The sequence below is a fragment of the Schistocerca americana genome, chromosome 1 (genome assembly GCF_021461395.2).
Source record: "Schistocerca americana isolate TAMUIC-IGC-003095 chromosome 1, iqSchAmer2.1, whole genome shotgun sequence".
NCBI lineage: Eukaryota > Metazoa > Arthropoda > Insecta > Orthoptera > Acrididae > Schistocerca > Schistocerca americana.
The window spans coordinates 1,221,535,076-1,221,548,934 of NC_060119.1; positions in this window are offsets into that span (position 1 = coordinate 1,221,535,076).

Genomic DNA, 13,859 nt, shown 5'->3' on the forward strand with positions numbered 1-13,859 from the left:
GTCTGTTTGTCCCAATGAGAATTAGTTCTTCCCATATTTTATGCATAGCACAACAATTGATACAGAAAAGCGATTTTATCGAATTACAGTGAATGACTTGAGGCGATTAGCATTCCAGTTGGCAGAGCATAACAAAATACCACATTCTTTCAACAAAGAGTCTTAAATGATAGGCGAGGACCGGATGGCATGCTTTAGAGAAGCCTTAATCCACCTCTACGACTACAGCAAAAGCGTTTAACACGGTGAACGTACATACGTTTTTTGATATCCTTAATACATTGTAAGATAAATGATTTCATGCTGCCTATGGTACTGACAATGTAGATATAATCGGTCTTCTGACAATTCAGTCCAAGAACAGCAGTGTTTGCACTGAAAGGAAGACGACAAGTCGCAGCCGGTAGTTCTGCTGACAGAGGTTTGCAGTCGATTTTTGTTGTGCGCGTGTCTGCAGGAGGAAATTTCATTCCCCATTTCGTAATCTTCCTAGGCGAAAAATGAAGGTTGAATTTGAAAATGGGGCTCCACCAGAAACGAAATTTGCTTGCCATCCTAGTGGGTGGATGCAGAGTGAGTTTTCTGAATTGATTTGAACATTTTTAAGGCATATAAACCAGCTCAAGACATAGTTCTAGTAATCTTGGATGGACACTCTACCCATACTAAGAATATAGGTTTCACTGATAAGGTTCATTTCCAAAACCAACTTTTCAGCTGTCTTCAAGTGCAGGCTGCCTTCAGGTTACAGATGATAAGCCTTCTCCAAGAAAAGGCATACAATCACTGAGTAACCAATAGGTGGCTCCACATAACCCTAAAGGATGTAAAATCTTTGTCTAAGAAACAAAATGTGAATCAAAGACAAACTAGGAGTAAAAAAGGAAGGTCTGCAATAAACACTTCAAGTCCTTATAAAACTACGTTGGCTGAAGCTAAAAGAAAGAAATATGTAGAGCTTTTAATGAAAAAAAGAAAGTTCGAAGAAGAACAAATAGATAATGCCACTATTCTACAATATAACGAAACACATAATACAGGTAGACCCCAGAAGCTAAAGAGGAGCCAAACACTAAGATAGATTATGTTAAAAAGGAATTTTTTCAAGAAGAAATGGAAGAAGAAAATTCCACTGATGAGAGCAGTGACACAGACTGCGTTTACTGCAAGGAGCCTTTCCTAGATCTAAAGAAAATGAAGGATGGATAAGGTGTCAGAGCAGTGACCTGTGCAATGGATGGTGACAGCTTCACGTGCGAATTTTATACATGATTTGAGATTGTTTCTGTGTGGTATAATTTATACTTCTCATATGTTGACCTCTTTGTGCCAACAATGTATTGCAACACGTTTTGTTTCTAATTTTTATTATTTTTCTCCTAATAATAATCAATGGTGAAAGAAAAACTGTAAGCGTACCTATTTTTAAACTAAACGGTCTATTTGGGAATGGCTGGAAGCCACTTTACCCCATTAGGTAGCGAAAAGTGACCACTATGTAAGCATTCACAAAAACAGTTATATATCTTATAAAATATACTTTTACCTTAGCTATAAATGTATGGTGTGATACCTTACAGTACGTAGATTCGAGATTTATATGCCACAAGCTTCTGTTAATAGTCATGTTTCATGAAAATTCAATTTCACTTAGAGTGGCCACTCTACTCCACTTTCCCCCACAATGAATCTGCTGGAAAAGAGGTTCTGGATTTTGTTTAAAGAAATAACGTCCTACTTTTGAGTAACAACAAACATCCAGTTAAAAAATAGTTTTTGAAACAGTGTTGCAGAGTTTCATGAAATTCTGACGTAACATGAATGTAAAGCTTCATGTCCTACATTCACATGTAGATATTCTCACTGCAATGTTTAGTGACGTCAGTGAAAAACAATGGAAGCGATTCCACCAGGACATGAAGGAGATGGAAAGGAGATGGCACCGAAAGTGGAATGCAAACTTGATTGTTGACTATGTTTTACACTAAAGAGAGATGACACTGGTAAAGAAGGACAATCAAAAAAGAAGTTTCGCCCTATGTCTCAAAGAACATGATGTAGTGAAATCAGTGAAGAGAAATTGAATTTTCAGATATGTGTTGTGTTTCTATAATAATTATTAGCATGATAAGTGAATATATACCACTGCCTACTGTAATGCAATGTGTAGTCTTTCTACAAAACGTTACAAAATAAATAATTTATTTTCAATTTAATTGGAAAATTCTCTGTTAGAAGAAAAATTTGATTGTAGCTAAAACGTCAGACGTGATTTGTACAAAAATCTGAAGTGGTACAGAAAAACCAAAATCAGAGTTAAAATCAGGATGAAAAATACTGTAAATACCCACTTAGACTGACAAAATATCGTTCCAGAAGTAGAATGTTATCAGTAAGCTTTACATGATGGTTAAAAACAAATACAATAATCAAAAATGGCTCCATGTCTGCAACAGACAGCACATTACCACAGCTATCCCTCCCCCCTGCGCAACTCTAAGAAATATGATTGCTTATTATTCGTTGCTAGAATGTCACAATTTATCAAACTATAAACTTATTCTGTACTAAAATCATCCAGATTATATTCTCGACAAAAAACAAAATGTCAGTTAAACTAATTCATAACATAAACTCAGGTTAAAAAACACAAATAAATATACTTTTGTTGCCTACACAGCCCAGCGTAGAGACTTGGAAACATTCATTTTGCTGAAAATAAAGTGAATGGAGTGCAGTTATTTGTTGGAAGAAATAGATATATAGAGCCACCCCCATTTTAAAAAAAACAGCTCTATCTTATATATGATCGATTAGAGTTAAGGAAACGAATGTCACTACAAAATTCACCTAACTTCTATAATGCTGCTATATTGTTGCTATATTGCTCAATAGTTAGCACAGTTAGTCACTTCAAAATACTTCATTTGACATAACCACTATTTGTTGAATGCTAAATGGGAAACTTCCCTGACAATCTAGGTTATATTTGTTATAACAAATATAATGCTTGTAGAAGAACTCTATTACTGTACCACCTTGTTCTTTGATACAGCCAATCAAATTACTATCTGATGTGATGTCAGTTGTAAACACATGTTCTGCCATCCTGTCCTTAGCTCAGTTCAGCATGTCACATATCAAAGATTCAGGCTACACATACCTGACAAAACAGTGAATCACCCAGAACAGAAGAAGAAAATGAATGAAACATCAGCTGTGGAGATGGTCCGGCCTGAATGCATCCACTGATTCGGTTGGTAAAGGTGTCAAAAAGTAGCTGTAGCTCCTCCTCAGGCGAGGGTACTGTTTAGGAATGGACTTTACATCTGAGGAGATCTCACTACTGTTTTATCAGGGACAGACCTCAGGATCATGCTGGCAGTGGGACCACATCAGTATCACATAAACATATCACAGAAATACGTGTCATGTGCTGATGCACACTATCCTGCTGAGAAATGGTACAAAGAGGCTGCCAAATGAGAGATAATATATGAGGATGTAGACTGTCTGTTGTGTCCTCAGAGTTCCATCAGTCACTACAAGTCATGGATCCTCACAACATGACATCTGGAGTAACAAGCTGGCACTGGTGGACGGTAAAAAGTTTCAAGATGGTGCTGGTTGGAAAATAAAAATATAAAATGTCAGTGAAGGGAAATTCGAAAATGCAAGACGGTAGAACTAGATCTGTTTTTGGAATTTAAAAAAAACCAAAATAATTCGAAAAACATTTAAAAAATCTTAAATGGCAGAATTAATTCACATGTGCTAGCAGTCATTCTGGTGCCATGTTCTAACATATCTTAAAGAACTACTCAAAAGCATATCAATGACTGGAATTTTGCAACATGACCAAACTTCTAATGATCTGAAACTTTCACATCACTTTTAAAAGTACTGAACGATCTTAATTTGTACCATGTTCAAAAGTACTATATATAAAATTCTACTTTGTTTGCATCACATTTCAAAATGTCTCAATGACCAGAAGAAGGCGCCGTACTCAAATATTAAAAAGATATCCCAGTAATCGGAACTTTCTGCCATGCTCAAAATATTTGAACAATTCAAATTTTGTGCTATGATTTGAAGTATGTAAGCAATTTGATGTCACTACAGTATTTTCATATCAAGAATACTCGTACATAGGCTTGATCTCAGTTCTGCATACTGGCACTGTGATCAAAAGTACATAACCAATTTGAAAAGTCTGTCACATTCAGAAGCATATGGATGACCAGTATTACCTACCCAAAACAAAAACAAAAATATCTTTGCCAAGTACTGTACTGCCTCATCAGTAAAGTTCATCTCTCTCTGTTTGATTCCCCATAAGAAACATATTTGTACTGCCTCTTCAATAAATGTCATCTTTCTCTGTAGTGGTTACTTCCTATAACATTAGAAAACATGTGTGGTTAAAATATCATGCTGGACATGTAGTTCACACTTCACTTTAGGCCTAAACAACTCTATGTGCAAAAACAAACTTTCAAGGAAGGCTGTCACATTTATCTGTTCGAACTATAGTTCCACAATTCCTAAAAAGTTTGGAGACTGTATTTCCTTTCATTTCCGTAATCAACTACTGAGTAATACCAAGCTCTAATCGTAATATTCCAACTAGAGATGTAAATATACAACAAAGAAAGTAATGGACAAGGTTGCCACATAGAGAAGGAAGAGCGTTCCATGTCCAAACTGTATGTAATACCTATCTAAATATGGAAATGAAGTTTGTGTTTCGATCATAGATTTACTTGTGACTATTGTACTCATCATACTCAGAAGAAATGAGGAACGTTTAGTGTGTTTACAATCTCTCTGTAATGGACCACCTCACCAAGCTCTTTTTAGGGGCAGAAAAGGTAATGCAGCATGTTCTACAAAACAGAAATATAATCGATGATACTGCCTGGCTAATAATGCTTTTTATTGCATTTGATCAAGGCCCACTTGAGGTTATGTAAAATAACGAACTTTCGAGAAATTTTCAACACTCATCAATCGGAACTATGGTGCCAAGTCTCTCTAAAACTTTTGAAGTCTATATTTCCTTTTCCTTTCAATAATCAACTACTAAATAGTACCAAAAACTAGTGGTAACACTCCAAACTACACATAACACAGCTAAAGTCGAACTAATTTAAATTACACATTTTTGTAATATGCAAATACAACTTCATGTCAAAAGTTTAAATACAATAACATAGTCGAAGAAAGTGACAGAGCAAACTTCTACAATAAGGTGAAAGTTAGATATCTCGAAAATAGGATCTTTGCACAAAAATAAAATTATTTGCGTAATAAATAAAGCTTGTGATCATCAAAACATATACAGGTTGTTTATCATGATATGCAAGTACAGCTGCAGATCACTGACTGCGAACAAAAATCTTATCTACCACAGGAAGAAAAATGTTCCCCAAAATAAGTAAGACTTCAAGCAAAAAACAGACGTGGCACTACTATTGTAAATTATCTTTTTTTAGCATTAACAAAATGCTCATGGTTTGCGTAATAGCCTACTGACAAAACCTGAATATTGAGCTATACTCAGCAAAGACTAATATTCGGTATCTGTCCCACGCTTTCCAATGCATGATGAAGTCTCATATGCATATTCTTTATTGCTTCTCTATGTGCAACCCTGTCCATTTTTCTTTGACCGTTTTGTATAGTTACATTTCTATTACAAGGATTAGAGTTGAAGGGGCCAGAAGCAAAGGGGCACTTGTGACACTTCCCACAAAACTGAGATAAGAGGATCCAGAGCAAGCAAAATGTCTTGAAACAGCTACATTGATGTAGGTTTCTTTGGATTTTTTATGCTGTATATTATATAAATAAACTATTTATGATACATGAGAAAAGGGAAGTGATCAAGGCAGTGCGAAATATTTTCAGTGATGTGATAATGCATTAAACGGTATTCTTTCTTATTTTTTCACTATTGTAAGCCATAAAAGGCGTGATGTCCATGTAGCATTACACAAATGTTTTGTTATATTTCTAGATATAAATGGTATTCCGGAATCAAATGGCTACATGTGCATAGAGAATTTTACAAATTGCTATAGACTCATAGAAGTGACCATATATATAAACCTGTTATCCCAATGTCTGAACAGAAAATGCTGCAAAATAATTTTGTACAACATGTGCAAGATAATTAAATTTGATTTTGCAATCTCTAGGGAACTCTGAAATCTTATAAACTTTTACTTTAATTACAAGAAGTGTAAATATACCCCTTTGCTTCTGATCCCCTCAATTAGATCTTCATATTCTTCAGTAGTTTATTGTGAAAGAGTAACTTTATGACTAGTAAGCCCACTAAGAATTTTGAGATCGCTGAGTGTTTGGCTGGGGGGGGGGAAGGGGGTTGTGGTCAGCAAGTTGGCATGATATGGCTTGGCTTTACGATTCAGGCTTGACCTTTCTCCGAGCGGCCAGGCAATAGTGGTAAGTTGTTTGTTCGGGCCAGATGCAGGCTGATAGGCAGTAGAGTCGGCAGCAGAAAATCCCAAGACTGCTGCAACTCAGGCAGTATTCTTGCTGAATGAGTTACAATTGCACCAGTGAATGAAGACTAAAAATTGTAATATTCACTGAAAATACCTAATGTGCCTCATAGACGTCTATGAGAAAACTAAAAACAGCTTACTATTTTCAGTTGTGAGATGAGCACATTGCAAATTAAATAATGGTTGTATACTTTAGATTGATAATATTGTTATTTTACGTTTATATGGTTATAAAATCGATAAAAAAATTTAGTAGACATCCAAAGTACATATGAGATGAATCTGTCAAAAGCCTTGATATCATCAATGAAAATAACTCACTGTATTATCAAAGATTTATTTAATAATATGCAGAAATGGGCCTAAACAATGGCTTCTCCACATGAACAAACTTAATTAAAACTAGTGTGATAATTTCAGGCAAAGATCCCACTGTTTCCGCTGTGTATTTAACTATAATTCTATGTTACATTGTATATGAAGTTCGTGATTTGTTTCGACTAGTTAGGCTGCAGCAGTAGGTGTGGAGAACAGATCTTTTGATGTTGCTTACTGTTACAAGATTTGGATTTAAATGTTTCTCTATGAGGTTGCAAAATGACCGAGAATATATGTATTGTGTTATGAGTTGTATATATGCGAAGTTTACATGGAACTTTCTCAGATTTTGATCATACTGAAAGACAATGTATTGAATGACAGTAGACATGTGACTGAAGCATTAAATAAGTATACAAAACAGAGTGGTGACTTTTGTCGGTCTTTTGTCGAGCTGTCATAAGTTTTGTAAGGTCTAGCGTCTGGCTCTACAACAATAGCGCCACTGGGGCATTAGACTGAATTAGTGAAACTTAGGACAGATAGCCCCATATAATGGTAAGATTTTTGTTGTTTTGTGTTGTTGTTGTTGTGAGGCAACACCCTGTGTCAAGCCTTTCTCCTTACATTTTACGCTATTTTCATACTGAATTTGCCTAAGAGACTCTATTGCTTCATTTCCTTTACGATTCCGTTTTTACTTGCAACTTTTCACCGGTATTGCGCGCTGATTAAGTGAGTGGTTAGGACTAACTTGTAGGTACGTGCTTTATCCGCCGCTCTGTATCTAACCAAACGCTTCATTCTTGTAGTAGTTTTTTCCCATTAAATGCGTCTCGTTTTCTCTAGGGGAACTCATTTTTGCTCGAGTGAACACAGGAGGAAATTTCAGATGACTTGGAAGAGCTGTCAGTCACTCAGAAGGCAGCTCCTAGGCTAGCGGACCACACGAACAGCCAGGTGAGCCGTTTAGGGATCATCTTCCTGGTTCATCCTCTGCACACAATGAGCGGTGGAGTGGAAGACTGGTGTTCCTGTGGCAGAAACACAAACCACTGGTGGAAGGGCTGAGAACTCTGCTTGTTAGTAACCTTTTAGATGAAGTCCGCAGCTGTCCACCTGGCGTTATCCTTATGTGTGTGGTCTCCAGACAAATTTTCTCAAGCAAAACAAATAGCCACTCACCGGTCAGTAAATTTCCGAATTTCGCACTTCCCGTGGGAATGCTGTGCGAAGTCCAACAAAGTTTCTGGAATTTCCGACAAACAACTCTGTATGTGGGAACGGGGCGCCACCCGTTTCCCATTTCCTTATGCACTTATCTCATTGTCGGATGTGCTACGGAAGCTGTGGAAAGGACTTCCAGATCCCTGATTAGAAGGGCATTTAGCGTCTTTCTGGAATTAGTTAGAAAAGACTGTGCGGGGTGCCTTTCTAGGTGTGAAGGAAAGCCACCAAAAACTGAGAGAGGGATTCAGTAGTCGTATTCAGATTTTTGTGGGTTTTCTGATTCGAAGTTCTATTTGGTGAGACTGGAATCTGCGCTCGGACGTGTTTTTCTTGACTATGGCCCTCTGTTAAGTCTTCTAAGTTTCACTTTGAACTTAGGCGCATCCGCGGCGAGTAATCAGTAATATCGTGATATCCGTAATTCTCAATCTCATCACATAGGCTGAGAACAGCAACAGTTAACAGCGACAGTATTTCGATGCATCCCGACTTGACGGCAACTACCTCAATGCCAGTCGCGGTAAGATCGCGTTTCCATTGATCTATGCGTTTCACGCACTGGTATGCAAGTTTTTCCGCAAGCTAATTTTTGCTTCGAAGGAGATTTTTCTCGTAACCAAAGCTGTTTCTTTCGCCATCGAGTTAAATCATTGGAGCACAAATACCTAGTGATGTTTCCCTCTGATTCGTTCTTTGTTCATTGATCTGTTGCATGCTCTATTCGAATTAATACCCCTTCTTGTGTAAATTTTAAGTTTTTTCAGTCACGGTTGAAACCAAAATTCGTGCCCTTTAAGTGTTTGGGAACCGTCTAAGCTGTAATTCCCCAGTATCACGCTGGTGGAAACGCTAGAAACCATTCAGTTTCTTACCATTGTTCTATTTTAGTTAAGTAAATTTATTCTCAAACACTTTTTTTAACCTCAATATTTTCGCACTACCTGATTTATGGCCAATAATACTATCGAACGCTACAGGGGTTTTCATTTCATTTGCGCGCAGTATGCTACATTTAATTATGGAGAGCGGTTAACTGTTAGTTCCAGCACTAGTTATTGGTCATCTCCAGAACTTCCTGTATTTCGTCTTACTTAGCGGCATTCCAATAAACGGCAGTAAAACCCGAGATAGTCAGACGGAGCTCCCAATTTCCGACAGCGGAGTGATAGCTGTGGAGAAGCCAGACAAACATCAGAAGACATAAACTTGGTGTTCTACAGTTTGGAGGGCGGCGTGCAAGGTCGCTTATGGGTAGGTAAATTGTGAAGGCCACAAGAAAAGGATTTCTAATCAGGAGACTATCTCTAGTCCTTCAGATGATTTCGACTCTCTGTTACCTCATGAACTAAAGCACGTCACTTTCTTTTGCCCTCCAGGTTGGAATCCATTACTTCTGTGATGTCATCAGTCCATCTCATTTTTGCCATCATCTACCCTTTGGGCCTTTGATCTCCCCGAGCATTAAAATCACTTCCAGAGAATCGTATCTTCTTATGATGTGGCCACAGCTGATCAGTTTTCATTTCAGTATCAGACCTTCCAAGGAGCTATCTGGATGTACCTACTGTAATACCGAGCTATTCGTTCTCCTTTCTACCCATGGAACTCTAAGGGGTTTCCTTGAAAACCATTATTCAAGACAGTCTATTCCGCGAAGTTCAGGCTTTCTTATGGCCCTGGTCTCATAGCCATACGTCACAAGTGGAATGACCGCAGCCCTTACTATAAGTATCTTTGCTATCGTAGTTAGGTCTCTACTCCTTAAAACATCATCAAGGTTATTATACCAAGCAACAAGCGCCTCTCTCCTCTAGTACCTGCAGTCACCATCAACAAAAATCGGCAAGCCGAGATAGCTGAGCATAGAAACTAATTCCATTGTTTCTCCTCCTACATTCTATGAAGTAGTAAGTGTAGTTGCCATAATTTTTGTTTTCTTGAGATTGAACATTAATCTAGGCTTCGCACTTCCTTCTTTAGCCTTGAGATAGATCTTTAAGTCTCCTTCACTGTCCGCCATCAGGATGGTTTCATCCGCATATCTAAAGTTATTTATGTAAATTTATATTAATCCCAGATACTTTAATTTCTGTCTTTTATACATCTTATCCGGCATTCGTCATAATGTGCTCTGTATACAGACTGAATAAATAATGTGACAATAAGTACCCTTGCCGCACTCTTTTCTGCATAAGGTTATTACGAGGATATAAGTACAAAATCAATTAAGAGTAATTCAGGAGTAGTTCTAATAATGAAGGATAAAATAGGAATGGAGGTAAGCTGCTTCGAACAGCATAGTTAAGCATTATTGCTTCCAAGATACACACGAAACCTACACTCATCCCAGTATATAAGCTGCCTACTAGTTCCACAGATGATGAAGATATTGAAAGAATACATGATACGCAACTGCACGAATATTAAGAATAAGATGCCACGCTAGTAGTAAGCAAAGATAGGAAGACAGAAAGGTTGAAGAAATACATAGAGCTGCTATACTAGAGAAATGAAGATAATATTACAGAATGGGAAGAGGAAATACACGGACATGAGTTAGGAAATATGATACTTCGAGGAGAGTTTGACAGAGCACTTTTTGGCCTAAGTCGAAACAAGGAGTAGGATACATTCCCTCAGAATTATCGAATTTCATAGGAGATCTAGACATGACAGAACTATTCCACCTAGCGAACAAGATGTATTAGACAAATGAAGTACACTGAGCCTTCAAGTAGAATGTAATAATTCCCATTTTTTTAAAAATAGGCAGACTCTAATAGGTGTGAATATTAAGAATAAATCAGTTTCGTAATTAATGGTTCCAAATTACTGACACGAATTATTTAGAGGCAGAAATTATAAAAAGTGGTAGAAGCCTACCTCAGGAAAGACCAAGAGGAACACCCGAGGCAATACAGACCCTCCAGCTTACCTTAGAGAAAAGGTTGAGGAATAGCTAGTCTACGTTTATAGCATTTGTAGGAGAAAGCTTCTCACAGTCTTGAGTGGACTAAACTCCTTGAAATTCTGAAGGTATCAGCAGTAAAAAACAGGGAACGAAAGGCTGTCTGCAACTTGTTCGGATGCCATAATATACGTCTGACAGGGTAGCATTGTTTAGAACGTGGTAATACCGTAAAGGAAGTCATGGAGAAAGACATTGAAATGCAGTCCTAGGGAAAGGCATAAAAGTTTTGAAGTTAACCGATGACAGTGCAATTCTGACAGAGACGGTAGGGGACTTGGAAGAGCAGAGGACCGAATTCTAAGTGTTTCGTAAAGAGCTTATAAATTCCGGATTGAAACTTTCACTCTGATGCGGAGGGTGTGCTGATATGAAACTTCCTGTCAGATTAAAACTGTGTACCGGACTGGGACTGCAACTCGGGACCACTGTCTTTCGCGGGAAAGCAATCTCCAACATATAAAGATCCCGGGTTCGTGGTCCGAGCCGGCACACAACTTTAATCTGGCAAGAAACTTCAGGCTACAAACAGAACATCAACAAAAATAAGACACTGGTAATGAATGGTGAGTGACTAAGGTAAATGAGCCGATGTTAAGAGTATTAGAGGAGGAACTGAGATACTAAAAATAGTAGACAAGTTTTGTTGCTTCGGCAGCAAAATAAATGATAATGATCGAAAAAGTACAGGCTGCCAATAGTAAGAGAAGAATTTATGAAACAGAGAAATTTATTAACCTCTACTAAAAATGTAAGTGTAAAGAAATCTAGAGCGTTGGTCACCCCACAAGCGAAACGCGGACAATAAACACTGTACACAAGAAGACAAAAAAAGTTTCTGAAATGCGGTGCTACGGAAAACTGATGAAGATTAAATGGGTAGATCGAATAACTAATAAGGATAATTGGAAGAAAAAGAAATTTATGACATAATCTAAGTCAAACAAGGGATCGTTTGCTAGGACACATCATGAGGCATCAAGGAATCTTCAGTTCGGCTATAAAGAGAATTAGGTGGAGTGATAAGGGGTGGGGATAGGCAAGGCTCAAATACAGTAGGCATTTTCAAACAGATATAGATTGCAGTTGGGCTGGATAGATCAGCATGGACAGCTGCGTCACATCAGTCTTCGTACTGAAGACCGCAACAACAGATTTCTTCGGTTGAGGTGACACAAGAGCAGGAGAAACATTAGTGAGGTGGTGCGGTCGTAAGCTGACTCGCTTTCGGGAGCAGGGCAGTCTAAACCCCTGTCCGGCCATTCTCATCGTATTTTGCATGTTTCCCCGAAATTTCTTCAAGTGACTGCGAGGGCTGAAACGGCCAAGTTAATCTTTCTTCCCGTCCCTCTTCAGTAGCAGCTTGTGATCCATCTCTAATGACGGTGTAACACCTATTTTAGACCTATTTTGTATCTGTATCGATATTTCTATGTCAATTTGTAGTGTTGCTTATATATAAAATGTTGAATGTGTCATGGAAATTCTTTGACTATGTATACATGTTTCAGTTATGTGAAACTTTTCAACAATATTGTTTAAAATGTGCTTGTGAATTTAAATAACTAATGAAATGATTGTTATGTAATGTTCTGTAAATGACTTGGTCCATAGTTGGGGAACGTAAGGTTGAATGTAAAAGATGTGGCGAAACAGAGTGCAAAAGGTGTGGTTGGCGCGTAAGTGGGAAATCGTCCTTTGTGACGGTAAGGACTCTGGGCTGAGCAGTGCTGTGGTTAATACCTCGCTAGCAGTAGCGGATGATTGTAGCTCATATTCCTGGAGTTTTGAGGCCAGAAGAGCTTAATGGCAGTGTTTATGGGCCTCCGATGGTGCATTTTGTGATACCATTATCATTACATGGTTTCTGGCCCTCTGAATATAATTCCGACGCCAAGAAGATACATAACAGGGCGAAGCCAACAATATTGCTATGACTGCATCGCCACCACGTTAATAGCCACTGTAAATTACCACCTGTCTTCCACTAAACTGTATATTTTTTGCACTCTCTAATGGACCAGGTACTTGTGAAATTTGGTTTATTTTTTAAAAATAACTGTGGTTTTGCTAAAAAGTCTATCTTACACCCGTGATTATCCCGAATCACAAACATGGACAGGAATTCTATCCTACTGAATTTAATTCCGAGTGTCCTATTTTATTATGAGAAAGTAGTTGAACTTGAATTTAATGTTGTGTTGTTATTTGCATAGGCAATTATATTTTTAAGTAGGTCAAAAGACTGCTTATCAAAGTACATCTTTATTTAAAGAATTATATTTTGTTGTGTTTTACTTAATTAATGTTTAATTGTAAGAATACTTACCATTTTTCATAAATACTGGTGTAGTTTTGTTAATTAGCATAGTTCTTCAGACCAGGAAAGTTTAAGGGCTCTCATGTACTAGGCTAGCTTGTTAATGAAGCAATGCAAAGGCTCCTTCATAGCCAGTGTAGTTATATTTGCATTGTGTTTGGTTGCTTCAAACCGAGTTTAAGAATGAACTGTTTACTGTGTTATCTATTCTAATGCAAGTTGGTTAGTGGACAGGCATAGATACCCTGTACTAAGCAATGAAGTTATAATGATCATTAGCAGACTCCCTGATTTAAATTCAGAATCATTTCAAGCTTTTCCCTGTTCAGTATTGCTGCTAGCTCAATTGGTTTTGTAAACTGTTACACCTTGTTCATTCAAGGTATGTGTTGTTGAGAGGCATCTGTTACTGTCTACTATCTCACTGGCCGTTTGTTTGTTAGTAGCACATTTATCCGCATGCGTGTGCCAAGGAAGGTTAGGCTAGCCT